The 27,941-nt window shown below is 41.0% G+C and overlaps 1 long non-coding RNA gene across 1 annotated transcript; it reads right to left on the reverse strand.

Moving 5' to 3' along the window:
- Positions 1–478: 478 nt before the first annotated feature.
- LOC129634549 (uncharacterized) lies at positions 479–27,941 on the reverse strand. Its single transcript, XR_008705736.1, has 5 exons — positions 27,664–27,941; positions 13,477–13,691; positions 10,947–11,109; positions 2,740–2,788; positions 479–560 (listed from the first exon to the last, which is right to left on the reverse strand). It is a non-coding gene; the product is annotated as an uncharacterized LOC129634549 (long non-coding RNA).

A 27,941-nucleotide genomic window follows, 5' to 3' on the forward strand; every position in this document is an offset into this window, starting at 1 on the left:
CCTCATTTCTCAGAGAAGTACCGGGGAGGAGGCAGAGTTCCTAAGGAAAGTGGTGAAGACACGTGACAGAGCCAGGTATTGAGTGGGCAGGCTCCTGGGCCCAAGTTGGACAGAGGAAACAGGAAAACAACCGCAGGGCAGGGTCAGATCCTACCAGGAGGGCGTCAGAGATGAGCAGGAGGCTAGGACAGGTGGCAGGGCACGCGTAGGGGCCCTGGCCAGAGAGGAGCCAGGAAATGACCACAGGAGGGAGACTTAGAGTGAAGTTTTCAGAGACTGGGACATGAGATCTTTCACCTTTTTGTTGAATCTGATGCACTTTTACAGGCCAAGTATGAAAACTTACAGGGGGTATTTGTGATTTCTACAGCAAAATACCACAGAGTGGGGGTCGTAAACAACAGATTTTTTCTCACTGTCTGGGGGCTGGAAGTCCAAGATCAAGGTGTCAGCAGGGTTGCTTTCTCCTGAGGCCTCTGTCCTTGGCTTGTATACGATCATCTTCCCGTGTCCTCATGTGGTCTTTCCCCTGTGAGTGTCTGTGTCTTAATCTCCTCCTCCTGTAGGACACCAGGCAAATTGGATAAGGCCTACCCTCATGACCTCATTCTAGCATAGTTACCTCTTTAAAGAGCCTGTCTACAAGTATAGTCACAATCCCAGGTACTAGGGAGGAGGGTTTCAACCGGAGAAGGCAATGGCAACCCACTCCAGTGTTCTTGTCTGGAGAATCCCAGGGATGGGGGAGCCTGGTGGGCTGCTGTCAATGGGGTCACACAGAGTCAGACACAACTGAAGCAACTTAGCAGCAGGGTTTCAACACATGGATTATGAGCAGGAATTCTACCTTAACATGGGAAAGGCCCTTAACAATTAGAAATACAGTATAGAATGTCAGGAAAGCCCACAAATTCCACCATGCTTTCTTGAGCCTGCCAGACCCCCATAGGCAGCAATAGAGAAAACCTCATGAAAATGTTCTAGGGAGAGGAGAAGTGGTATGCAGTTCTAATGACCAGGCTGTTTGCATGACAGAAAAAGCAGATACCAACATGCAAAAAGAGGGGTTTTAGCTACCCTGCAAAACTGCCCAGACTTGGCCAAGTTTCTAGACATTGCCTTACTTAAACATCACACCAAATAGCTTTTCTAGACACAACTGCAATTTCTTCTGTTTCTAAGAGGATGCAGAGCTGAATATGATTGGTCAACCCATGAAAACATTTTGCCCAAATTGTCTGCAGCATAGCATGGTGAGCACCCTGATCTGATCCTGTGGGTCCAAGCCACCCCTCCTCATCCACAGAAGCTCTGTTCCCTCACTGCACATGGGACCTGGGGGTGGTGGTCTGTATTCAGTGAAATCTACTTCACTGAGAAAGTTAATGCCTTGCTCATCTAATGATTCTTGGCAGGTATTTGAAGTTTTGAAGATCACATATAAAGATAGTAGGATCTGGCCAAAATTTCTTACTGGAAACATTAAGGTTCATGATGTTAACACACCGTGGGGAGGTGAGGTCCTGCCCAGTAACTGGTGGGCAGGTCACTATTCCGTTCATCTGAGACAGCACATCCATAACAGTTGTTAAAACCTTCAAACCGTTCGCACCAGCTGGCAAAGAGCTAACCACTCCCAGTCCTTGTGCCCCTCCTTTGCTAGTTCCTGTCTGCCTCAGCTGGGCTCCACCCCATCAGCCCCAGGTGGTAGAGAGCACCCCACACAGCAGACCGCATCCAGGGCAAGCTCTAACCTGTGCCACGATCAAAGTTCACTGCAACGGGTGAAGCCAGAGCCCCACAGGCTAGCTCTTGTGAAAATCACTCTTCCCTATAGGCACTTGGTTCAGTGGGTATTGCTTAAGGAAATGGAAGGAAATTGGCAAAAAGGTATACATTTTATTCAACAAAGGATTACAGTTTACCTTCTGGGTGCAACGTGTTACCAGGTAAGTAGGGAAGCGCTAATATGAACGAAACCCGGTCTCTGAACTCAAGGTGCTTACAGTCTTTAGGAACTGCAGTTGCTAAAGCTGGAAGATTTAAGATTTCATAAAATTTATCTTCTTAGATTATTCTAACTATTATCTTCCTACTTAGGTTGATCTATTCAGGCTTATGGACCTGTTTCACCTGTCTATTCTCTGCAAGTGCCTCCTTTTTGCCCCTCCCCTCCTGTCCAAAGAGGCAATGAAAATTAATGGTCTGGTGATGGCTCTTTATAATCTGATCAGAGCACACACAGAAGGGGACACAGAGTTCTGTTGGCACCTGCCTTGCCAGGCTTGCAGCAAGCACAACATGCTGCTGTGTAACGTTTAGTTTCAGTCTATCAATCCCTGTAAACACTGGCAAGTCAAGGTCTGTGTGAGCTTGGCCAGTGGTATCCATGACAACAGCACTTACAGCAGGATATTTAGCATGTGGGAAACAAGAAAGATCACCCACTCCTTTTTTTCAAGAGATCATATGATGAATAATTGAATATGTAGCAAATTGAAACACTTATTTTATACTAGCCAATACCACTTTTGCTTTTTAACCTGTATTTGATTATTCAAAAACCAGACAAAACAAAGAAAGGAGAGAGAAAGGAAGGTAGGAAAGAAAAATAGAAGGAAGGAAGGTAGGGAGCAGGAAAGAAAATCAGCTTGGTTTTGGTTTAAAATATTTACCATGACATTTTCTTTTTCTTTTTTTTTTTTTTTACTAGGCTCTAGGAGATGGGATGGGAAATACCTCTGCAAGCTATGCCTCGCTAGGGAGATGTCCATTCAATGACTTTTTCCTGAAAGAAAATACAATGAAGATGGTCTTGGTGAATTTATGATGACTCCAACCCATAGAAAGCAGTGGAAAATATTAAACATATGAAGTAAATCTCAAGGTATATAGCCTCATGAAGACACATCATTGAATCATTTACTAGGGTTTCTTACATATTCCTGAAACTTACCTGTATTTCTTACCTACCCCTGCTTCTAACATGAACACTTGCTGTGATAAACACTTTGAATTCATGTATAAGAAAGAAGGCAAGAAAGATGAGATAGACAGCAATGTGACTGTGTGCTGTCCAGCAACTTTAACATATTATACCAATTAAACTAATCATCAAATTCTCATGTGTCAGAAATGACTGTATTCTCTCACATCATCCTTTTGTGCATAAAAAGAACAATGAGAGAACTCTGGAATGGTCCAAGCATTTCACACAAAGCTTCACCTAGCTTTTTGCACAGCCTGTGGGTTCTTAGTTCCCCAACCAAGGATCAAACCTGAGCCCCTGCAGCGGGAGCACAGTCTTAACCACTGAACCCCCAGGGAAGTCCTGGTTTAATTAGATTTTACCCTCCGTCAGAAGGCAGACAGAATGAAAACCACAATCACAAAAAGCTAATCAAACTGATCACATGGACCACAGCCTTGTCTAACTCAATTAAACCAAGAGCTATGCCATGTAGGGCCACCCAAGATGGATGGGTCATGGTGAAGATTTCTGACAAAATGTGGTCCACTGGAGAAGGGAATGGCACACCACTTCAGTATTCTTGCCTTGAGAAACCCATAAACAGTATGAAAAGGCAACAAGATATGACACTGAAAGATGAACTCCCCAGGTTGTTGAAAGTGAAAATTGAAAGTATACCCAATATGCTACAGAATATGGGCTGGTTGGATGGCATCACCAACTCAATGGACATGAGTTTGAGCAAGCTCTGGGAGTTGGTGAAGGGCAGGAAACCCTGGCGTGTTACAGTCCATAGGGTTGCAAAGAGTGGGACACAACTGAGCAACTGAACTGAACTACCCTCCTAAGTAATCTTCTTTATAGAGATGCTGCCTCAATCATCAGAAAAAGTTAAAAAAGAAAAGAAAAAATATGTCCCCTGTGACTTCCAGGACACCATGTCGTCCAGAGAATCCTCTTACCTTCTGACCATACCTGCCCAGCCTCTGCTGTTTGTTTCTTTTCCTCCATTTTTTCCTATATTTTGGTGTCCCCACCAGGTTCTGTTTCAAGCCCTTTTTCCTTTTGACTATGACACACATTTTTTCTTTCTCTTGAGGTGTACATTACCAATATATATATATATTACCAGAAATCTTCATTTTCAACCCTACTGGTTTCCCTTACTAGTGCTTTCTTTTATTGCATTATAAATTGTTTTTCCTATAGTAACTCACTGGGGAAAGAATACTTACCATGCCAAAAATGTTAGAGTAAATAATTAAAAACAACTACAATTTTAATATGTTTTGTTCTGTACATTATTTAATGCTAACTTGCAGTGAAACTGCTGAGGAAGCATTAAATTTGTGCACCCAGCAAGTGCAGGAATTCCCTTTGATGATGGAGATGCAATAAAAATAAAATCAACGATCATAACATTATTGTGAATGACCTACACTGAGCCCTGAAGACATTCTATCTAATTGTCCTTTGGAGGCATGCATTCTTTTATTATTTCTGCAATTGGCCATGACTAATAAATACTGTTACAGTTTGTGTTTCCTGAATCTAATAAATTCTCAAAATTATTCTGTTTTAATTGTTTTCATTTCTAAAAGACTTCATTAAAAATATACTCTGGAGTTTTAGATATCTTGAAATTAACTAGGTTTTGTAGATGCCTATCTGAGGCATGATTATTTCATTCATGTCTGATTCTTTGACCTTCCCTTGAACATGGGCCAGCCCGAGGTCAAATGGCACTTTACTCTAAGAGCCCCCATACCAGGAAAGTTTATCAGCTTTATGAAGTTATCATTTAATCTTTCCATTTGTCATTTGTCCTGGAATTACCTGTAAAGTTCAATAATTTATTGTTTTTAAAAATATTTACTGTGTCCCTTTATGTGTAAAGCATATTAGTAACATTAAGATGAAAAATGCATGGTTAGTCCCTGCCTTCAAAGAGTTCCCATCTGGTGTAAATGTAATATAAACGCCATATGTAAAATAGATAGTCAATGGGAATTTGCTATAGGACTCAGGGAACTCAAACCGGGGCTCTGTAACAAACTAGAGGGGTAAAATGGGGAGGGAGATGGGAGGGAGGTTCAAGATGGAGGGACATATGTATTCCTATGTCTGGTTCATGTTGATATTTGTCAGAAATCAACAGAATTCTATAAAGCAATTATCCTTCAATTAAAAAATAAATTAAAAAAAAGTGAACGGGATGGAGTCACACATTCTAATTTTTGAATGTTCTAACTGAACACGCTCAGCAAAGAGGAAGATTTCTAACTGGCCTTGGGAAGGAGCAGAATCAAGGAAGGCTTTCAGAAATTCATTGGGTACTTATGCACTAGATCCTTTGTAAATACTTTCTATATATTGTCTTGGTGTTTATGTTTCAAACTCCATGAATTTTCACTTATTATTTTTATCATCATACTATTTAAAAAATTAAAATGTGGGGGTATGGAGAGATTTAAGCAACTTGACACAAACTTAGATTATAGAGAACCATGTGGAACCTATTTAAACAAGAGCAGCCTGGCTGGAGAGCTTTCACCCAACCCTCCGGACTCCTGGGTCAGGATCAGGCTTGTTCTTGAAGGGCTCATTTGGCACTTACTGCCTAAAAATTTTACTTAACATTTTGAACACGTTCATGTGTCCACAGACACCTTATAAGCACTCAGAGCAGAAGCCCTTAAGGCCAGCAAAATGGCAAGGTATGAATTTAGAATTTATAGATGAATGAATTGAGGTTAGGCCAAATGCCCTGAGGATCAGAAAGGTTTTATGCACCTCTGTCCATACCACACTCACAGGCCAATCCTAGCTGGATTGAAAAACTGTGGGGTCATATTTCCCAGCACCAGGTGGTAGAAGAAAGAACACTGGCCTCAACTTCGGAGACTTTGTTCTAATCATGACTCTTTCTCTTATTCCCTCATGGTTTTCTGAAGTCAGAATCTAATCACTTGATCTTTCTGCACCTTGGATTTCACTTCTGCAAAATTGTGGATTAATACCTGACTATTTACACCTTACTGTTTGGGCATAAGATTAGACAATTTATGGAATTGCTACACAAACTTCAAAGCGCTAGGAGAAAATGTAATCATTTATGGTGTTTGTGCAAAAAATGTACTCATCTGAGATGGAAATGGGATTATCTATATTGAGTCTTATTTCCTCCCCATAGGAAAGATTTTCACTTGGCTTTAAGGAGACCACACCTGCCTGGTTTTCCTCCCACTACACTAGCTGCACCTTCTCAGATGTTTTCTGTTGATACCTCTTCATCTGGACCTTTTAAAATTGATGCACTCCAAGGCTCAGTCCCGGGTCCTCTTCTTTTCTCTCTTTTCACTCTCTTTGTGATCTTACCTGATATTCAGGTGTTCAATGCCATATAGGGGCTACTGACTCTCAAAATTACATTATCAGTTCAGCCCTCTCTCCTAAGCTATAGATCCAGTATCCAGGGTGATAGTTTAAAAAGAAAAAAAAAATCAGGTGACTGATCAGTGGACAAGTTCCAAGATGTAATACAGATAACAGCACCATATTTAGAAATCTTGAAATACAGGAAAGTAGGGATGTATCTGCAAAGCTACTGACAAGTTCTTGTACTGGCCAGATTCCTGGTTCCTACGCTTGTTTCCTCTGATTTCTCCTTGCACTATATATCCAGGACCAGTCTCCAATTCACTCTCATTGGGAGAGTAGAGGGACCTTAAGAAACAAACAAAAAGGAGAATTTTCTCTATTTTTAAAAGATGTATTTAAGTTTTTGCACACCAAAGGGAGCCATAAAAAAAATGAAAAGACGATGTACAGAATGGGAGAATATATTTGCAAATGATGTGGCCAACAGGGGATTAATTAAACAGCTCAATATTAAAAAACAACAACAACAACAACAACGAATGACCCAATCAAATATTGGGCGAGAGATCTAAATAGACATTTCTCCAAAGAAGCCATACAGAGGCCAATAAGCACATGAAAAGATGCTCAACATAATTTTTAATCATAATTACTAGAGAAATGCAAATCAGAACAATGAAGAGTCATTTCACACTTGTCAGAATGGCCATCATTAAAAAAAAAAAAATCTACAAATAAATCCTGGAGAGGGTGTGGAGAAAAAAGAACTCTTTTACACTGTTGATGGGAATGTAAATTGGTGCATGTCCTATGGAGAACAGAATGGGGGATCTTTTAAAAAAACTAAAAATAGAGTTAACATGTGTGTGCTCACTCAGTTGTGTCTGACTCTTGCAACCCCATGACTGTAGCCCACCAAGTTCCTCTGTCCATGGTATTATCCAGGCAAGAATACTGGAATGGGTTGCCATTTTCTCCTCCAGGGGATCTTCCCAACACACTTCTCCTACATCTCCTGCACTGGCTGGCAGATTATTTACCACTGAACCACCTGAAAGTCCATACGAGTTATCATATGATCTTGCAATCCCATTCCTGGCATATATCTAGAGAAAACTATAATTTGAATAGATACATGCACCCCAACGTTCATTGCAGCACTGTTTATAACAGCCAAGACATGGAATGAACCTAAATGTCCATCAACAGATGAATGCGTAAAGAAGATACATATATAATAGAAATTACTCAACCATAAAAAAGTATGAAATAAGGCCATTTCAGCAACATGGCTGGACCTAGAGATTATCATACTAAGTGAAGTAAGCCAGACAAAGACAAATATCGATATATAATACTGCTTATATATGGAATCTTAAAAAAGATAAAAATAAACTTATTCGCAAAACAGAAATAGACTCACAGGCATAGAAGAGAAGCATATTCTTACCAAAGGGGCCAAGGGAGGCAGGGATAAATCAGGAGTTTAGGATTAACATATACACCCTACTATATATAAAATACATTATCAACAAGGACCTCCTGTATAGTACAGGGAACTATACTTAATATTTTGTAATAACCTATAGGGGAAAATAATAGGAGAAAGATTTTGTATATATATATATACACATATATATATATATATATATATATATATATATACACATATATATATATACCCCCACACACACACATATATATACATGCATTGTTGTTGTTCAATCATTGTGTCTCTTTGCGACCTCATGGACTGCAGCACACCAGGCTTTCCTATCCCTCACCATCTCCCGGAGTTTGCTCAAACTCATGTTCATTGACTCAGTGATGCCACCCAACCATCTCATCCTCTGTCACCCCCTTCTCCTTCCTACAATCTTTCCCAGCATCAGGGTCTTTTCAAATAAGTGAGATCTTCGCATCAGGTGGCCATAGTATTGGAGCTTCAGCTTCAGAATCAGTCCTTCCAATAAATATTCAGGGTTGATTTCCTTTAGGATGGACTGGTTTGATCTCCTTACTGTCCAAGGGACTCTCAAGAGTCTTCTCCAACACCACAGTTCAAAAGCATCAATTTCAGCATTCAGCCTTCTTTATGGATCAACTCATATGTATGTATGTATATGTACAGCTGAACCACTGTCCTGTACACCTGAAACTAACACACTATAAATCAACTATACTTCAATTAAAAAAAAAAGATTTATTTTAATACTACTTGAGCAACATAATCATTTTCTTGATCCCCAGGATATTTTTTCTCCTTACAAATATTTGAAGCTCATTTAACCATGAGGACAAAACCCATTTGATGTGAAAGAGACCAAGCCCCCACATTCAAATGCTTTTCAGAACGTTTGTATTTAATCTAATTTTAAAATGAAAAATATAAATAGCTGATAGTGGATGCCTTCCTATTTCCATAAAAGGAAGATACTCAGAAGGCTCATGGTACTAAATATTGTGGTCATCCCAAGGGAAGGGGCACATGAAAGGGGGATGAAAATGACAGGGAAGAGTTTTAGCTTAGACGATATCACGCAGTCCTCCTTGGTTATGTTAAGCAAAGGGAAATTTTACAGGCTTTGCTTGGGAACACAGTAGAGGAAGCACTGAATCACAGATGTGCCTTGTGTCCGTCCTTCTAGGCCCCTGCAGGTGGCTGAGCCTCCCCAGGGGACCTGGCTCTGGGCACAGTGGAACAAGGGACCTTGCCATAGACCAAATGTTTGTGCCCACCTGAAATTCACGTTTAATCCTAATCCTCAACATGATAGTATTTAGAAGTGGGCTTTTTGGGAGGTGTCCAAGTTATGAAGGCAGAGCCCTTCTAAATGGAATTATAGAGGAGACCGCAGGGAACTACTGGCCCTTTCTGTCTTGTGAAGACCCAAGAAGAAAACTGCCTATGAACCTGGAAGGAAGCAGGTCCTTACCAGACACTGAACTTATCAGCATCTTGATCTCGGACTCCCAGCCTCTGGAATTATAAGAAAAGAACTACTGTTGTTTCTGCTATCCTGTCTGTGGTCTTATTCACAGCAGCCTGAATGAACGGCTTCTCCCTTTTGCAAGCCCATTGCTGTTCCCTGTTACTGTGTCCATTTTTTTAATATGGCATTTTTTTATAGTAAGAGGCCTAGTTAGGTCAAATATTATTGTTCTTAAAATAAAAATTGATTAATTCTGTGATCAAATTATGAGTTTGGTGAACTCTTTCAGCTTATTCAGATTATAGCATAGAGAAAAAACATTTGTATAAATACAATTGACTCTATGTTGAGTGAATTTCTCACCTAATTTTCCACTCAGTTGGCTATTTTATCAGAAATAATTTCCACTTTATGCCTAAACACTCATGACACTACCTGTATACTTATAAAAATACTGCTAATTCTTCATGTCATCTTTGGCCAGGTACACATATGGACACATAAAACAGACTGAATTGAAGTGTCTGAAAAGAAAGTGCTTACCAAAAAATTGCTTTCCATAATTGATTCCTCACATCAGCAATGCATCTACTCAAATGCTAACAAAAATAGCAAAGATCATGATATATTTTGATTATAATTTGATGGATTAATAAAAAAGCATTTTCCATTTAAGAATGTACCACAAATATCAACTCCTCCTCAGTTCAGAGGCTAGATACCAACTTGAATGGAAACAGTCACACACAGAAGATATATCAAGAAATACACAACATTTTCCCAAAGTTTTTTCATCCTGTCTGAAATGAATATCTTCCTCATTTACACCAAAATATTGTTATTCTCATGTTTTACAGTAATTTCAAGTCCATAAATAACTTTGCCTATTAAATCTTAACATGCTAGAGAACTGTGTATTTTTCTGTGATTATCAGTTCACCAGACTATGAAATCCACTTATTTTGTATTTTATAAAATGGTCTAGAGAAACTGAAATTATCTCATGTTGTTAACAGAAGGGGCAGCTTAAATCCATAAACAACTTGTTAGCACAGGTTTCAAACCTTTAAATATTCACTTGGTATGACTCATGTTCAAGGCCTTACTTCTTTATACATTATTTCTAAATGTAGAAAAACAGAACTGATTGGCTACTGGAGCCAAATTTATAAGCTCAGCTCTCACTCTTCTCCTCCCTTGGTGATCAGTTTCTGCAGGCTGGGTGAGAAGAATATCCCCAACCCCTGATCTTGACCAAAAGTAAACAGTACTGTGGATGTATTCCAAGCTATTTGGAAACCTCACTCTAACATAAGGACCATTTTTCCTATTGGAAAGAACACTGAGGAGCCACAGATGGTTCAGGAACACACAACTGGGCCAAGTTTTAACATTTTAGTGTTGCCACATTGGGTTTTGTTTCCCAGTAATAATGCAGCCAAGAATCTTGAAACTCCTGCCCTTGGCAGGAGGCTGCTTCTCAGTGCTTCTTACTCAGGACAGCTAGTTTTCTGAGTATCTTTTTTTTTTTTTTCATTAATACAACTGTCTCATAATATCTGCGGCCCAAAAGTGTCATACTTTAATTTTAATTTTGGCTACTTATAGCTCCTGGTAACACAAATAATTGAAAAGCATTTTAATTTTTATCAGTTTCTCACCTTTATGAGGGCCTCCCTGGTAGCTCAGCAGATAAGGAATCCACCTGCAATGGAGGAGACCCCAGTTTGACCCCTGGGTTGGGAAGATTCCTTGGAGAAGGGATAGGCTACCCACTCCAGTATTCTTGGACTTCCCTGGTGGCTCAGATGGTGAAGAATCCACCTGCAATGAGGGAGACCTGGGTTTGATCCCTAGGTTGGGAAGATATGCTAGAGGAGGGCATGGCAAGAACACTGGAGTGTTCCATGGAGAATCACCATGGACAGAGGAGCCTGGTGGGCTATAGTCCATGGGGTCACAATGAGTCAGACATGACTGAGTGGTTATGCATGCACCTTTATGGAGTGGGGTGACATTACTGAGGCATCATTGCAAATGCAGTGATGGATGATGTGATATTTCATTTTTACATCAGTAGCAAAATAAGATCATGAATGAAAAACTCCATCATAAACATTTTTCGTCTAAAAGTGATCACTGTCATTTACAAAAAACCTAGTAAGTCACCAGAAATTGGATGTGGCCCATTTTTGTGTGTGTAGTAGGAGTTGGGAGGATGCAAGAGGAAACCCAGAGGGCCCAGCGGCCCCATGTTGGAAGGGCTCAAAGCAAGCCTGCAGCCTGATGGGACTCAAGCTGGTGCCTTATCAAGGTAGATGACATGTTTCACAGTTGTGAACTGCAAAGGACATTGTGTGGAAAGAGTCATAACACGCTCAGCAGATGAGCTGCCACGACAACAAACTGAGGTGTGTTTATCTGCTTCTTCTTGTGCCACATTCTCACCTGCTTTTGGAGCCTTTTCTTCCAAATTCAACACAATCTTGGAAAACTAAAAATCAGGTCATAAGAAAGTCATTTCTTAAAGGACCAAACTGCTGAAACTGCCTGGGTTTTCTGTCCCTGGAGTTTTTTCTCCTGCTTATCCCTAGCCCACTGTCTTCAGGGGTGTGACACTATTTACTGGAAAGGACAAAACACACCTCTCTTTTCCACTAAGCTGTCTTGTACACCCAGCTCTGTTGGTCCTGAGATTCTCTGTGGCTTCAGTTGGGTAGTGGTAGAGCACTGAATCTCACTGGAAAGACACAAAACTCACTAAGTGCATACTATTGTGCCAGCCTGGCTGGTCTCTGGGGAGAGAAGTACATGGACTGCTTTTACCTGGAGGCCCCAGTCAAGTGAGTAGCTAGGGCAGAGGGATGGTGAAATTCAAAGGAGTGACCTGACCTACCTCTGAATTTGTGCAAACTTGTGTCTATCATCCTTAAATCAACACCAGTTCTCCAGCCATTTAAGTCACTTTGCTTATTGCTTTGTCAGAGAAGTACATCTGATGCTTTTCCAAACATGGAGGCACTAAGCATTCTGAAAGCTAAGCCAGGATCAGTCTCAGTAGGGTAAGGATAAGTCTCATGTCTGCTTGTGTGATGGTCTTATTGTGATGGTGAACTCTGTTTTTCCCTTCGTGATAAGTTTCCTCTCCAGAGGCCACAACAATGCATCTGGTTCTATCTTTGTGCCTCAGATAAAAAGACATTAAAATAATCCAAGATACATGATAGCCTTTCCACTCTATAGTACCTTTAGATGGCATGCCCTCAGTCATAAATCTGTCTCTTGAAATTGTAACTCCAAGTTTGCAGATTTTTCCCATAAATGCAGCATTAAGACTTTGTGGGAAATATTTTTAAGTATCTCCTGTTCTAACCCTATCTATTGTATTAACAAAGACCTGGAAAGATGAGGGCTATGGAAGGAAAAATAAGTGCATAATCAATTCCCAAACTTGTATGAAGGGCATAATGAAATGAGTTTCTATTAAATGTGATAATAATCAATTATTATAATTTTTTTTTCCAAGGAAGTTGGCAGTACCTGAATCCTGTTCTGGGTCAATTACTTGTACCTCCCTTGTCAATAGCAGAAGTGAATGTGTGAAAATATATCCAGTAGAGCAGGGTAAATAGCACATGTTCCACAAATACAGACATCAGAAGGCCCACACTCAAGCCTTCTGATGAGTGTAAATTCAGTCCAAACAACAAGTAGCCCAGAGTTGACTGCCCGGTGGCTGCTGTGTAGAACCTCGTCACCACCACAGGCCAATAAAGGGAGACCAGGTGAAGATGAGTACACTTGAGGACACATGTGCCTTGATGCACTGGCATCCCAAGGTCTGCAGTTCAGTCAGAGATGCCATCCCTTGGGCGCTTGTGGAGAAGACACAATTCAGCTCATGTCAAAGGTGAATTTGTTGACTATGGATGGCGGAAGAACAGGGTTTTAGCTGGTGGTAACAGGAAGGCGGACGCTGTACCTCCTGACTGACTCCTGCACCCACTCAGACTGCTGCATGGAGCTCACATCTGGACTCACTTCCTCATGAGTCACTGCCGAAGAAGGAAGGCGGTCCATGTCTCCTGGCCTCCATTTAGGAGTCCTGGGGGGCACTTTTTAATATGGCTGACTTGGGGCTTTGCATCAAGATGAAGAACAGTGATGGCTCAGGGTGATTTTGATGCTTACTGCCATGTCCAGGGCTTCAGGTCTGCTGTCAGAGTCAATGTGTAGCAGGTCCACAGGGAGGGCGTGCAGGTGCTGTGCAAAGAGCACTGGCAAGTGGGTCAGTATCTTCACCGCTGTGCATGGCCACTTTCCAGAGCAGACAAATCCTTTCACTGTTCCTCTGCTCTGGGATGAAGCAAGGGCTTTCCTGATGGCTTAGCAAATGAAGAATCCACCTGCAATGCAAGAGACTCAGGTTTGATCCCTAGGCTGGCAAGATCGCCTAGAGAAGGAAATGGCAACCACTCCAGTATTCTTGACTGAAAAATCTCATGTACAGAGGAGCCTGGAGAGCTGTAGTCCAATGGGTTGCAAAAAGTCAGACATAACTGAACAAAAACAATAAAGTAGGTAGAAAGGGAGGGAGGACCCCAAATAAATCTTTATTTCTTCTTTCCTCCCTCCCTTCCTTCTTTCCTCTTTTTAACATAGGAAAATATTTTCATATTTCTTACTGTCTTTGGAGGAGACTGTAAGACCACATTCAAGATGTGAAAGGTCTGGAAATGAGGCAGCACCTTTGGGTCTCCCCTGCTGTACATACTGGTTCCAAGAGCACACCAGTGAACAACCTTGCACCTTCATTTTCTCCACTGTCCATAATTGTAATCTGGCGTTTTAAAAAATTTTGACATTAGATTACCTCTTGGTATGAACCACAGGCATCAAAAACTGAGTGTCTTTACTCTACTCAGACTTGATGAAAAATTCCATTTTACTCAAAAACTGTTTAAGCTAAAAGTCTCCAAAACATGTCTCAAGTCACACTGTGGCAAGCTGGACTAGAACTCCAGATCCCCTGGCTTTTAATTCACGATCCTGTACAGTTTTGCTGTATCATGGAGCCTTGTGTCTTTATCCATGCAAAGTTCAGCATTATAATTAAAAAAAAAAAAAACACTTTTCAAGGCTTGTATACTAAATACTTAATAATTTGTATAATTGCTTCAGTTTTTATAGATTATTCATCATATGGCTTTGTAGCCAAACCAAACATTGCTAATCTCATATTGGCTTCCTTTAGCTGCTGTAACAAATTATCACAAAATTAGTGGCTTTAGAACAATTTGAATCTATGATCTCACAGTTACGGAGATCACAGCTCCGAAATGAAGTGTCAGCAGGGCTACCTGCCTTCTGCGGGCTCTAGGGAAGAATCCACTCCTTGCCTTGTCCAGTTTCTGGAGGTCACCCACATTCCTTGGTTTATGGCCCTAAATCACTCAGATGTACCCTGCCATTATGATTTTCTTCTTTTACCCAGACTCCCCTGTTTCCCTCTGTAATTTATAAGGATTCTGGAAACCACGTACGGGCCCTGGTGTCCTTGTCTTTTGAACTAAAGTGCTGACTCAAGAGTTAATAATTGGGAAATATGAAGATGTAGAAACAATGAATAGCTGTTGAGCTGGGGAACTGGTAACACTTTAGACTACAAAAACCACCACATGGAAAGATTACTGAACACATGATTCCCTGAAAGACAAAAGCCTGACACATATTCCTAAGTTGTCTTTACAGGAAGCAGACCTCACCAGATGAAAACTGTTGCTCACAAACATGTAGACCCCAGACCAGTTAGAACCAGAAGGTTGATGATGCTAACTCCCAATCACCGCACAACCAACCAGAGGAGGAATGTCTGTGATCTGGCTATGCCTTGCTCCTTGAACACTACAAGGCTTCTCACTACTCCCTCCAGGGTGGAACACACAGTTTTGAGAGCATTAGCTCACTGTGCCCCCTTTTGTCTGGCAAAGCAATAAAGCTATTCTCTTCTACTTCACTCAGAACTCTGTTTCTACATTTCTATTTGGCACCAGTGAACAGAAGCTGAGTTTTGGCAACTCTCCCACTCATGGAAGTCCTTATAAATTAGTATGTTTTCACCTAGTTAATCCAAGATCATCCCATTCCAAGATCCTTAACTTAATCACATCTGCAAAGTCCCTTTTCCATGTGTACTGACTAGTTCCAGACATAAATACTTAGACATCTTGGGGAACTGCTAGTTTGCTTACCACAGGTCATCTGGAAATAAGCAGAGAAATCTGGAAAAGGAGAAGCTGTACCAATGTCCTTCAGTAGCACCTGGATTTGTAACCCAGATCTTAACAGGTGGATCCCCACAGAGAACACTTGGGTGGTGGAAATCACCCCCTTGCCCACAGCTTCTAATCCAAGCTGACTTGGTCTTTGGGTGGGGTTTCAAGGGAGGTCTTCACAGGAGATAGGAGGAGTGGAAAAGGTGTTCCTTTAGCTAAAGTACCTGTGTGGCTTAGAGGGAATTGATGATAAGCAATCTGACTGCATAGGACAAGTGTAGACTAGCAGGTGTCTTGCTCCTGGGACTTTTGTGTAAACCAAGAAGAGCGAAGACTTCCTTATGACTGGGAGCTGGGTGGTGATGGGAGGGATCTGCTGGGAGAAGGTGGGTCTCTGGTAGTCATCTCAGAAGCTACAGGAAGGCCTTGCCATTGCCTTCTGTTTATCACTGACAACTCTTTTTCCTTTTCTCGTGTCTCATTATTTCATCCTTGTAGTGGAATATCTATTATACATACCATTAGACGGCCACAGTTAAAACAGTCTGTGCTCTACGGGTTTCACACATGCCACAAGCTCTGGCCAGGTGGGCTGGGAGAACCCCTGAACGATGCCAGCAGGCCTCAAGCTGCAGAGGAAGTAGCCTCACATGCCCTTCACCTGTCTTATACTTCACTGGTCAATATACAATCAAAACACAATGACAGGAAGAAAAGCCCACTCTTTTGAGGAGATAAATGTCATTAATGTGTCCTCACATTACATAGGCATTCGGCTTGTTCTTTAAGAAATTGTTATTGATGTATAGGTGTTATACAATATTATACAAGTTATGGGTGTATTATATAGTGATTCATGCTCAGTTGTGTCTGACTCTTTGTGACCCCCTGGACTGTAACCTGCCAGGCTTCTCTATCCATGGGATTGTCCCAGCAAGAATACTGGAGTGAGTTGCCATTTCCTCCTCCAGGTAATCTTCTTGACCCAGGGATCGAACCCATGTCTACTGTAGCTACTGCATTGGCTGGCAGATTCTTTACCACTTGAGCCATCTGGGAAGCCAATATAATGATTGCTCAGTTGCTTCAGTTGTGTCCGACTCTTTGAGGCCCTATGGACTGTAGCCTCCCAGGCTCCTCTGTCCAAGGGATTCTCCAGGCAAGAATACTAGAGAAGTCTGCCATTTCCTCCTTCAGGGGATCTTCCTGACCCAGGGATCAAACCCGCAGCTCCTGCAGCTCCTACATTGCAGGCAGATTCTTTACCACTGAGCCACTGGGGAAGCATTAGCTATCTTTAAAGGTTATGCCTCATTTGTAGTTATTATAAAATATTGACTGTATTCCTGTGGTGTACAATATATCCCTTTATCTTATTTTATGCCTAACTGTTTGTTCCTCTTAATCTCCTACCCCTATTTTTACCCTCATCCTTCCCTGTCCCCACTGGTAACCACAAGTTTGTTCTCTGTATCTGTGAGTCTGTTTCTTTTCTGTTTTATTCACTAGTTGGTTGTATATTTTAGATTCCACATATAAGTCTTTTATATGTGGAATATTATACATTATTATGTTATACATTATTTGTCTTTCTCCATCTGACTTACTTCACTTAGCTTAATACCCTCTAGGTCCATTCATGATGTTGCAAAGCAATATTTCATTTGTTTCATGGCTGAGTAGTATCCCATTGTGTGTATATATATGCTTCCCAGGAGGCACTAGTGATAAAGTATCTGCCTGACAATGCAAGAGCCTCAAGAGACATGGATTCAATCCCTAGGTTGGCAAAGAAACCCTGGGGTAGGAAATGGCAACCCACTCTAATATTATCACCTCGACAATTCCATGGATGGAGGATCCTGGCAGGCTACAGTCCATGGGGTTACAAAGAGTCAGACATTACAGCACGCAGGCACACGTGTGCACATGCACTCATGCACACACACACACACACACACACACACCACAGTTTCTTTATCCATTCATCTGTTGATGGATACTTAAGTAGCTTCCGTATATTGGATATTGTAAATAATTCAATGAATACTGGGGTGCATCTTTTCAAATTAATGTTCTTGTTTCTTTCATGTATATACGTAGGAATGGAATATAAACTGGGTCATATGGTAGTTCTAATTTTTAGTGTTTTGAGAAACCTCCATACTGATTTCCACAGGGACTGCACCAATTTACATTCCCACCAACAGTGTATGAAGGTTCCCTTTCCTCCACAACCTTGCCAACATTTGTTATTTGTGCACTTTCTGATGATAGCCATTCTAACAAATGAGGTGATATCTCATTGTGGGTTTTTTTGGCCATGCAATACAGTTTGTGGGATCTTAGTTCTCTGACTAGGGGTTGAACCCAGGCCACAAAAATAAAAAAAAAACAAGTCTTAATCACTGGACCACCAGAGAATTCCACTCTCATTGTAGTTTTCATTTGCATTTCCCTGATAATTAGCATTGTTGGGCATCTTTTCATGTGCCTGTTGGCCATTTGCATGTCCTGTTTGGGAAATGTTTATTCAGATCATCTGTTGTTGTTGTTGTTGTTGTTGTTCAGTCACCCAGTCATGTTGGATTCTTTGTGATCCCATGGACTGCAGTGCACCAGACCTCCCTGTCTCTTACCATCTCCTGAAGTTTGCCCATCATCAGTGATGCAATCTGATCAGCAATCTGATCCTCTGATGCCCTCTTCTCCTTCTGCCCTAAATCTTTCCCAGCATCAGAGACTTTTCCAATGAGTCATCTGTTCTCATCAGATGGCCAAAATACTGGAGTTTCAGCTTCAGCATCAGTCCTTCCAACATGTATTCATGATTGATTTCCCTTAAGACCGATTGTTTGATCTTGCTGTCCAAGGGACTTTCAGGAATCTTCTCCAGCACCACAGTTGGAAGGCATCAATTTTTTGGTGCTCTGCCTTCTTTATGGTCCAGCTCGCACAACCATATGTGACCACTGGGAAGACCATAGCCTTGACTATATGGACCTTTGTTGGCAGAGTAATGTCCCTGCTTTTCAACACACTGTCTAGGTTTTTCATAGCTTTCCTGCCAAGAAGCAAGCGTCTTCTGATTTCATGGCTGCAGTCACCATCTGCAGTGATTTTAGAACCCAAGAAAATAAAGTCTGTCACTGTTTTCATTGTTTCCCCATTTATTTGCCATGAAGTGATGGAACTGGATGCCATGATCTTAGTTTCTTGAATGTTGAGTTTTAATATATTGAATATTAACCCCTTATCCATCATTTCATTTGTAAATATTTTATCCCATTCTGTAGGTTGTCTTTTTGTTTTGTCTATGGTTTCCTTTGCTGCACAAAAGCTTTTAATTTTATTTAGGTTCCATTTATTTATTTTTGATTTTACTTCCTTTGCTTTAGGAGACAGATCCACCCCCTGCTTCCTGACTAAATAGTGCTAAGATTTATGTCAAAGAGTGTTCTGCCTATGTTTTCTTCTAGGAGTTTTATGGTATCTGGTCTTATATTTAGGCTTTTAACCCATTTTGAGTTTATTTTTTCATATGGGGCTAGAAAATGTCCTAATTTCGTTCTTTTACATGTAGCTGTACACTTTTTCCAACACCACTTATTGAAGAGGCTGTCTTTCCTCCATTGTGTAGTCTTGCCTTCTTTGCCATAAATTAACTGACCACAATACATGGGTTTATTTCTGGCTCTCTGTTCTTTCCATTGATCTATGTGTCTGTTTTGGTGCTAGTACCATACTGTTTTGATTACTGTAGCTTTATAGTATATTCTGATATCAAGACTTGCGATTCCTCCAGCTCTATTCTTCTTTCTCAATATTGTTTTGGCTATTTGGTGTCTTTCGTGTTTCCATACAAATTAAGTATTTGTTTTAGTCTTGTGAAAAATGTCATTGGTATTTTGATAGGGATTGCTTTGTATCTATACACTGCCTTGGGGAGTATGGTCATGTTAACAATATTAATTCTTCCAATTCAAGAACACAGTATATCTTTCCATCTGTTTCTTTCATCAGTGCTTATAATTTTCTGAGTATAGATCTTTTACCTCTTTGAGTAGATCTATTCAGAGGTATTTTATTCTTTTTGATGTAATGTCAATGGAATTGTTTCCTTAATTTCTCCTTCTGGTAGTTTGTTGTTAGTGTATAGAAATGCAACAGGTTTCTGTATATTAACTTTATAACTTGCAGATGCAGATCAGTCACTCAGTCGTGTCTGACTCTTTGTGACCCCATGAATTGCAGCACACCAGGCCTCCCTGTCCATCACCAACTCCTGGAGTTCACCCAGACTCACGTCCATCGAGTCAGTGATGCCATCCAGCCATTTCATCCTTTGTTGTCCTCTTTTCCTCCTGCCCCCAATCCCTCTCAGCATCAGAGTCTTTTCCAATGAGTCAACTCTTCGCATGATGTGGCCAAAGTACTGGAGTTTCAACTTTAGCATCATTCCTTCCAAAGAAATCCCAGGGCTGATCTCTTTCAGAATGGACTGGTTGGATCTCCTTGCAGTCCAAGGGACTCTCAAGAGTCTTCTCCAACACCACAGTTCAAAAGCATCAATTCTTCGGCACTCAGCTTTCTTCACAGTCCAACTCTCACATCCATACACGACCACAGGAAAAACCACAGCCTTGACTAGACGGACCTTTGCTGGCAAAGTAATGTCTCTCCTTTTGAATATGCTATCTAGGTTGGTCATAACTTTCCTTCCAAGGAGTAAGCGTCTTTTAATTTCATGGCTGCAGTCACCATCTGCAGTGATTTTAGAGCCCCCAAAAATAAAGTCTGACACTGTTTCCACTGTTTCAATTTTCCTGAATTCATTGATGAATTCTAATAGTTTTCTGGTAACATCTTTAGAATTTTCTATGTAGTATCATGTCATCTGCAAATTGTGATAGTTTTACTTCTTCTTTCCATCTTGGATTCCTTTTGTTTCTTTTTCTTCTCTGATCGCTGTGCTTAGGACTTTCAAAACTAGGTTGAATAAAAGTGGTGACAGTGAACATCCTTGTCTTGTTCCTAATCTTTGAGAAAATACTTTCATCTTTTTAATTAATTTTTAATTAAAAAGTTTTAAAATTTTAAATGTTATATTTCTCTAAAGTAGTCCTGAGTAACTTCAGATGTAAAAATATATTGCTTTAGTTATATCAGGAGACAGGCATCAATATGTCCTCAAATGTATAGCTGGGCAGGGAGTTCCTTAGAGACTGCACTTGGAGTCATTCCCATGGTGAACAGGAAGTCGGGTAAGTGAAATGGAATATAAATTCCTTTAGATAGGGGGTCTTTCTGGAGGAAAGAACGTTGTATCAGGAACTTAAGAAATATTTCTAAAGTCAGATTCTCCCTCTCAAAGAACAAAGCCCTGTAGGTTATTAGGTCTGAACTTCATTATGCATTTGAACCCTTTAACACACTGGCCTTATTCTAAATCCATATTTAGGTAGCAGCTTCCAACTTGGAAAAGGGAATGGCAACCCACTACAGTACTTTCCTGGAAAATCCCATGGACAGAGGACACTGGCAGGCTAAAGTCCGTGGGGTCACAAAGAGTTGGACACAACTGAGTGACTAACACTTTACACTTTCACTTTCTAATTTCACCTCCCCTGGGATTGTGCCTGAGACAATCTTGTGCACTGACAGCTATGACTTCACAGGACATTGTGAAGCAGGGAGTCTGTGCCCTGGGTAAAGCCCAGGACACCCTAGGCTTGGGGAGCTGAACCTGAGGGAGTGAGGTCATGCCTGGTCAGTGTTACTATGTGGGCACCTCTCTGAGCAATTCATATTTGTTTTCTGTTTCTTTAATTTTTTTTTTAAAGAACTTCCCCATTACTATCTACAACTCTAAAAGACCCGAGTTATGGAGTACACAACAAGGAAAGTCCACCTAACTGGCCACGCATTCCTTATTAACGTGTAGCATGTCAGTCTCAGGGTATCCAAGAGGCCAAACTGAATGGCCTCAAGACCCTAAAGAAGAACAAAGAAGTAGCTGCATTGTCTAGCAGTGTTTGCCTGTGTCTCGGATAGACCATTGTAACATGATGATGTCCCCCTCTGTCCTACTGATCATCACCATTGAGCCCATCCACATCCTCTTTATGGAATTCCTCCCAGGAAAGCCCAATGCTTATGTCTGCAGCTATTCTGACCCCATGGGAGGTTGGCTTTGGTGGTCCTGCATGACCATATACAAACCACCTTGCCATTTTTCCTTCCCTCTAACAGCGCACATGCTCTGGCAGTTCAGTCTCCACCCTTTCAAATCCGAGACTACTCTCCAATAGTAAACTGCCCATGACCATCCAGCCCTGTGTCCTCAATACACCTGCAGTACAAGTCTGATCAAGGTAGTCCACTTATGAAAACAAGCTCATTTGGTATTTTAATTTCTTGAAAAAAAAAACTGACTTAAAAAGCATTAGTATAACTCATAGGTTTGGCATTTGACAATCTGGCACAATTTGTCTACTGTGCCTTATTAAGGAGAGCAAACTAGGTGATGGGTGGACCAAGGGGATAGGGTGACTGCCTGGATGAGTGGACTTAGGGAATAATGTAGAAACCTATTTCCCTTCTCAGTTGTGCAGAGCCAATGAGCAGGTGGAAAGGCATTTTTAACTGAGCTCCACGGTATGCGTCTGCACAAAACTGAAGCTGTTTGCTGAGAACTGCTTCCTGCAAATTCAGAGCTACTCATGGACCCCATGTCAGTTCATCAACTGTGTAATTTATAAAGATGATAAAACACTTCTATAATGATAGAGAAAAATGCTAACCACTCCAAAACAATCCTCAAAAGAGCACAGAGATAAATCCAATGCTTCCGACTGACATCTGGCTAGTATAATTGAACTTGCCAACAGAACTTTCCATGGTGATAAATGTTCTTTATCTGTTCTGCCCAGTGTGGTAGCTTCTAGTCACATGTGTTTATTGAGCACTTAAAATGTGTGATTGGGGAACTGAATTTTTAATGTTGTTTAATTTTAATTAATTTTAATTTAAATAGCCAGGTGTGGCTAGTGGCTATCATATTGCAGAGTGCACAGGTAGCCTGGTTTAGCTAACGGCAGTAAAGTCTATGGTAATAGCTACAGAATTGAATGTAAGTACTAAAGAATCACTCTCTTGCTAACCCCACATATATATATTTTGGGGATATTCTGTTATTTCTAATTTAAAAATGTGTATAATCAAACTTGATAAATTTTTCAAGTTTAATCTAGTGTTTTTCACATTGTGCTTGTACTTGGATAAGTGAAGAAGTCCATACCTGAAAACCATATTTTAGGCTGGTATAATTTCCAATGGAGATACAATGACACTACCTTTTCCATACATGAGGCTAATAAAACACTATTGTGTCTTCTATTTAAGAAGATTGATCATCAAAATAAAGAGAAAGAAAAGTTTTTAGGAAATGTATGTGTTTATAGTATTTCAAAAATAGATACTTTGAGAGGAGGAAAAATTACTCTTCAGCACCTCCTTGTTACTTACTTAGTCATAATTACTTCTGGCAACATAAAAGTTAGTGCTAGTCCCCAGACCTCTGAAAATGTTTTATTCAATCAGTCTGTTGGGGAAAGTTATATTTCCCTAGCAACAAAACCGCATCTATGCTTTTCTTTCCAGGGCAATTAGGCATGCACTGGACAAAATTTGTATTATTTATACTATTATATATATTTATATTTTTCTGCAGAATGAAATCAGAGAAGGCAATGGCACCCCTCCAGTACTCTTGCCTGGAAAATCCCATGGATAGAGGAGCCTGGTGGGCTGCAGTCCATGGGGTCGCTAAGAGTCGGACACGACTGAGCGACTTCACTTTCACTTTTCACTTTCATGCATTGGAGAAGGCAATGGCAACCCACTCCAGTGTTCTTGCCTGGAGAATCCCAAGGACAGGGGAGCCTGGTGGGCTGCCGTCTATGGGGTCACACAGAGTTGGACACGACTGAAGCGACTTAGCAGCAGAATGAAATAACAACTCACATTTATTGAGCACTTTCTAAGTGTCAGGCACTCTTCTTGTGACTTACATGTGTTAATTCCCTGTACTCTCATAAGAGGACTGTAATATCAGTTACTATTATTACTCACATTTCATAGTTGGATAAACTGACAGAGAAGTTAGGTAAGTTTCCCAAGGTTATAATACTAGTACAGAAGAAGGCCCCTAGCTTTGTGTTTCCATTCACACAAGTTAACCTATACAGTTCCTACTAACTGATTATAATTGCATTAAGTCATGAGAATGTAAAACTGAAGAAAACATTTTCCCCACACTCCTGTCTATTAAGAGAGACACATGTAAACCAAAAGATAGGCTATATTGTAAATAAGTGCTCAACTTGTTTAAGTTTTTGCAGTTACATCTCCACATGCATGCATTTTGTCTTTGGTTTTTTGCCCCTTTCAGCAGTCTGTTTCCTTAAGATATCTCAATCAAATCTGTTGGCCAATAAGGGCTGAGGTAAATAAATGCCTGAAGAGAGCTGCTCGCATGTGGCTTGAAGTCTCTGGCATGAACATCACCTGGGAACAGGCTGCTGCTGCTAAGTCGCTTCAGTTGTGTCTGACTCTCTGCGACCCTGTAGACGGCAGCCCACCAGGCTCCCCTGTCCCTGGGATTCTCCAGGCAAGAACACTGGAGTGGGGTGCATTCATTGCCTTCTCTGTGGGAACAGGCTAGAAAGTGCAAATTCCCAGAGGTACTGATTCAGAATGGGCTGTGGGGGTCACCTTTTGGATCTGGCTTCTTTTCCTTAGCAAAATGCTTTTAGGATTCATCCATGTTCTTGAGTGGAACAGTAGTCCATTTTTCCTTATTGAGTAAGCACTTAGGAGCTGGAATGCTTGATTGCATGGTTAACTTTCTAACAAGTTGTTTTCCAAAGTGGTGCTATTGCTCTGCATCTGCACCAGTGAGGAGTGAGATCTCCCAGTGTATCATTGCCAACATTTGGTATTGTCCTTGTTTGTTTGTTTTGTCATTCTAATCAGTGTGTAGTGGTACCTCCTTGTGGGCTTAACTTTCATTTCCCTAAGGACAAATAGTGTCAACTTTGTCAAATAAACATCTTTTCATATACTTATTTGGGACCCTTGTATTTTATTTGGTGAAGAGTTTGCTCAGATATTTTGCCCAATATACCAACTTGTGTATTTTATTTTCTTTTAAGATTTCTTTGTATATTTCAGACATGAGTCTTTTTTTTTTGAGAAGTTAACATTACATTTTATTAATATTATTTGTAGCCATTTATCATTTATTTATCATTATTATTATTTTTTTTACTTTACAATATTGTATTGGTTTTGCCATACATCAACATGAATCCACCATGGGTGTACACATGTTCCCCATCCTGAACCCCCCTCCCACCTCCCTCCCCGTACCATCCCTCTGGAGCCTATTATACAGAGTGAAGTAAGCCAGAATGAGTCCTTTTTTAAAAGTGACTTTTAAAGTGTTTCTCCATCTGTGTCTTGTATTTTCATTTGTTTAACAATGTATTCCCCAGAACTAAGATTTTAATTTTAACAAAGTAGAGTTTCTCAGCTTTTTCTTGCATAGGTCATCCCTTTGTTATTGTTATCAGATTTCAGATTTTCTTCTATGGTTTCTTCTGGAAGTTTGTCATTTAAAATTTACATTTCAGCCTATGACTCAGTTATATAAACTGTGAGGTATGTTTCAGGTCATCTCTTTCCATGTGTCTGTCCCATGTTCCAGCCCCATTTACTGATGACTGTCCTTTGTTCATTAAATTGCTTTAGCACCTTTGTCAAAAAGTAGTTGACTATATTTGTGTGAGTCAGCTTCTGATCTATCATTCTTCATCAGCTCAGTGGATCATTTGGGTCTTCCCACTTTGCTCTTGTTCAGATTCATTTGGGCTACTCTCTTTGGTTTCCATATAAATTTTAGGTTTAGCTTGTCAGTATCTATGACAGTTTACTGAGATGTTCTTTAAGACTGTGATGTATCTGTAGGTCATTGGTAAAGAATTGATATCTTGAACATCTTAAAATCTTCTGATCTATAAACATTGTATATATCTTTATTTAGAATTAAAATTTTTTATTGTGTTTTGAAGTTTTCAGCATACAAATCCTATTCTTGTTCTATTCAGTTGGTACCTAGATACGTGTATGTGTGTGTGTGTGTGTATGTGTGTTACTACTGGAAATGCTTTTATCATTTCAAATACCAATTGTTCAGGCTGGCACTTACCTAATTAAAAACACAGATGACTTGTATATTTGCCATGTATAAAGATGAACTTGCTAAACTGACATTAGTTCTAGTAGCTTTTTTGTAGACTCTTTTGAATTTTTATATACAATTATGCTTCCTGGCAATTAAAACCATTTTATTTCTTTTTTTGCTTGTTTGTTTGCTTTTTTTCCCTTCCTTATTTCATGGGCTGGGACTTCCAGAACAAGTTTGTCCCAGATTCTGAGAGGTGGAGACATACTGCTTCTTTTACCATTAACCCTGGTGTTCCCTGTTACACATCACAGGACACAGCCTTCACAGTACACTGCTCTAAACCCAGGACACAGCTTCTAACTTGCTGTAAACAAGGGTGCATGCAGCACCAGTGCCAACCAGGGTCGTTACACTCCATACATTAGCTAGTGAACAGTGAATTGCAAGTTCTACATGGGGCTACTGGTCCCTGCTTGGGCTTTTCAGGAAGGCATCTTGATCTGAGCCCTATTCAAAGTGGAAAAGGACATCATCTAAAGGAACATCCTTGAGTGCCATGTAATCTTTTAACTGAACTGCCTATATCTCTTGCTGTGGGTGCTTCCCAAACTTAGTAAACTGCTGCTCTGATCTCAGTTTCCTCCGTAGCTCTAGGAGCAGAGTGTTGGGCTGTCTATCAGTTTTATTTCTGTTAACTCCAGCTGCCAGCAAATCAGCCCACATTTGCATTCTCGACACTTGGATGGGGCCTTTACCAACTTGGGCCCCCTTAGGGGTCTTCACACTTCTAATCTCCTTAGCTTGCTACTATCCCTGCAGTTCTCCCAAGTTAGCCACCATTGGGGTCACCCCATAGAGGCAGCACTCCACATGGGGGTTGAGGATAGCAGGCAGGGATCCAAAAGTGGTGGACAGGGCATGGCCTCTCTAACGCCATCAGTAAACACTTGGCATCTGGGCCCTGGGTGTCTGGGTTAAACACTGACTGCCTCACGACCAGTGGTCTCACCACTTGGGTCAACCAGCATACACATGCTATTTACTCACAGTGTCTGGGAGCTCTCCTGCTTTTGACCACATGGCAGCGTTAATCCATTCCATGAGGTCGTGTGTTTGGTTATGCGTTCTTTGCAAGAGTCTCTTAGTATTCTGCAATCTTTGTCTCAACGAGGGGTAAGTGCCTATAGATGCCAACTATTCTATCTCATTACCAAACAAGTGATACTGTCCACTCCTGTGTCCCAAAGTTGCAAGAGCCCTGCTGTCAAGGGTTCCCCTTGCTTTTGCTGAAATTGCATACCCGTCGACCAACTCTGCCTGAATATATGGTCAATATGTCTTGAACTCAGTCACACTGGGGGCCCCTTGAGGATGCGCCCCTGGGTCACAGGCTGCTTATGCTTCTCTTTCTGCTGTACAACAGGCCTCACTGCCAAGTGGAGACCTGCAGTCTCATAACTTTCATCATCATCGTCACTTACCACCCCACTGTCAGAGATGCTAGGTTCTTCAAAGCCATGGGGTCCTTGTTCTAATGCCAGTATTCATTGCTCTGGTTCTTCCAAGTGTCTCTGCACATTGTGCACTGGCGTGGCATTGCATAGGGCACCATCCATATTTGCCTTCAGGGCTTTCAGGAAGATCCACCCCACGGTGCAGTGGCAGTCCATGTCGCCTTGTTCGGCAAACAGGAACTCACGCCTCTAACACTTTTTCAATGCTATCTGGTGACCCGTCCATCACCTCCCAGTCTTCCACCAGAGCCCACATCAAGAGGATCACAGCCACACGGTACCACATGCTATGTAGTGGCCACTGGCTTCCTCCATCCAGTGGAGCCTCAGGCTTCCCTACCTGCTGGGTTTCCTGCTGCCTCTTCTTCTGTGAAGGCTCAAGCCCCTTGACCTGCTGGGTATCCCTCTGACTATGCCAATTGTCTTGCTCATCCTGATCCTGATGCCAATTGATTTTGCTGTTCACACTGTCCACACTGTTTGCTGAACCCAGGGTAGGCAAGGAGCAAGCTAAGAGGGTGGAAGAAGACTCAAGGAGCTGTAGGAACTGCAGATGTGGTTATTCTCTCCTGGCTGGTGCAGCAACCCTATATTCTCTCCTTTCCTGGCTGACCTAAT

Source organism: Bubalus kerabau, chromosome 19 (genome assembly GCF_029407905.1).
Source record: "Bubalus kerabau isolate K-KA32 ecotype Philippines breed swamp buffalo chromosome 19, PCC_UOA_SB_1v2, whole genome shotgun sequence".
Taxonomy (NCBI): Eukaryota; Metazoa; Chordata; class Mammalia; order Artiodactyla; family Bovidae; genus Bubalus; species Bubalus kerabau.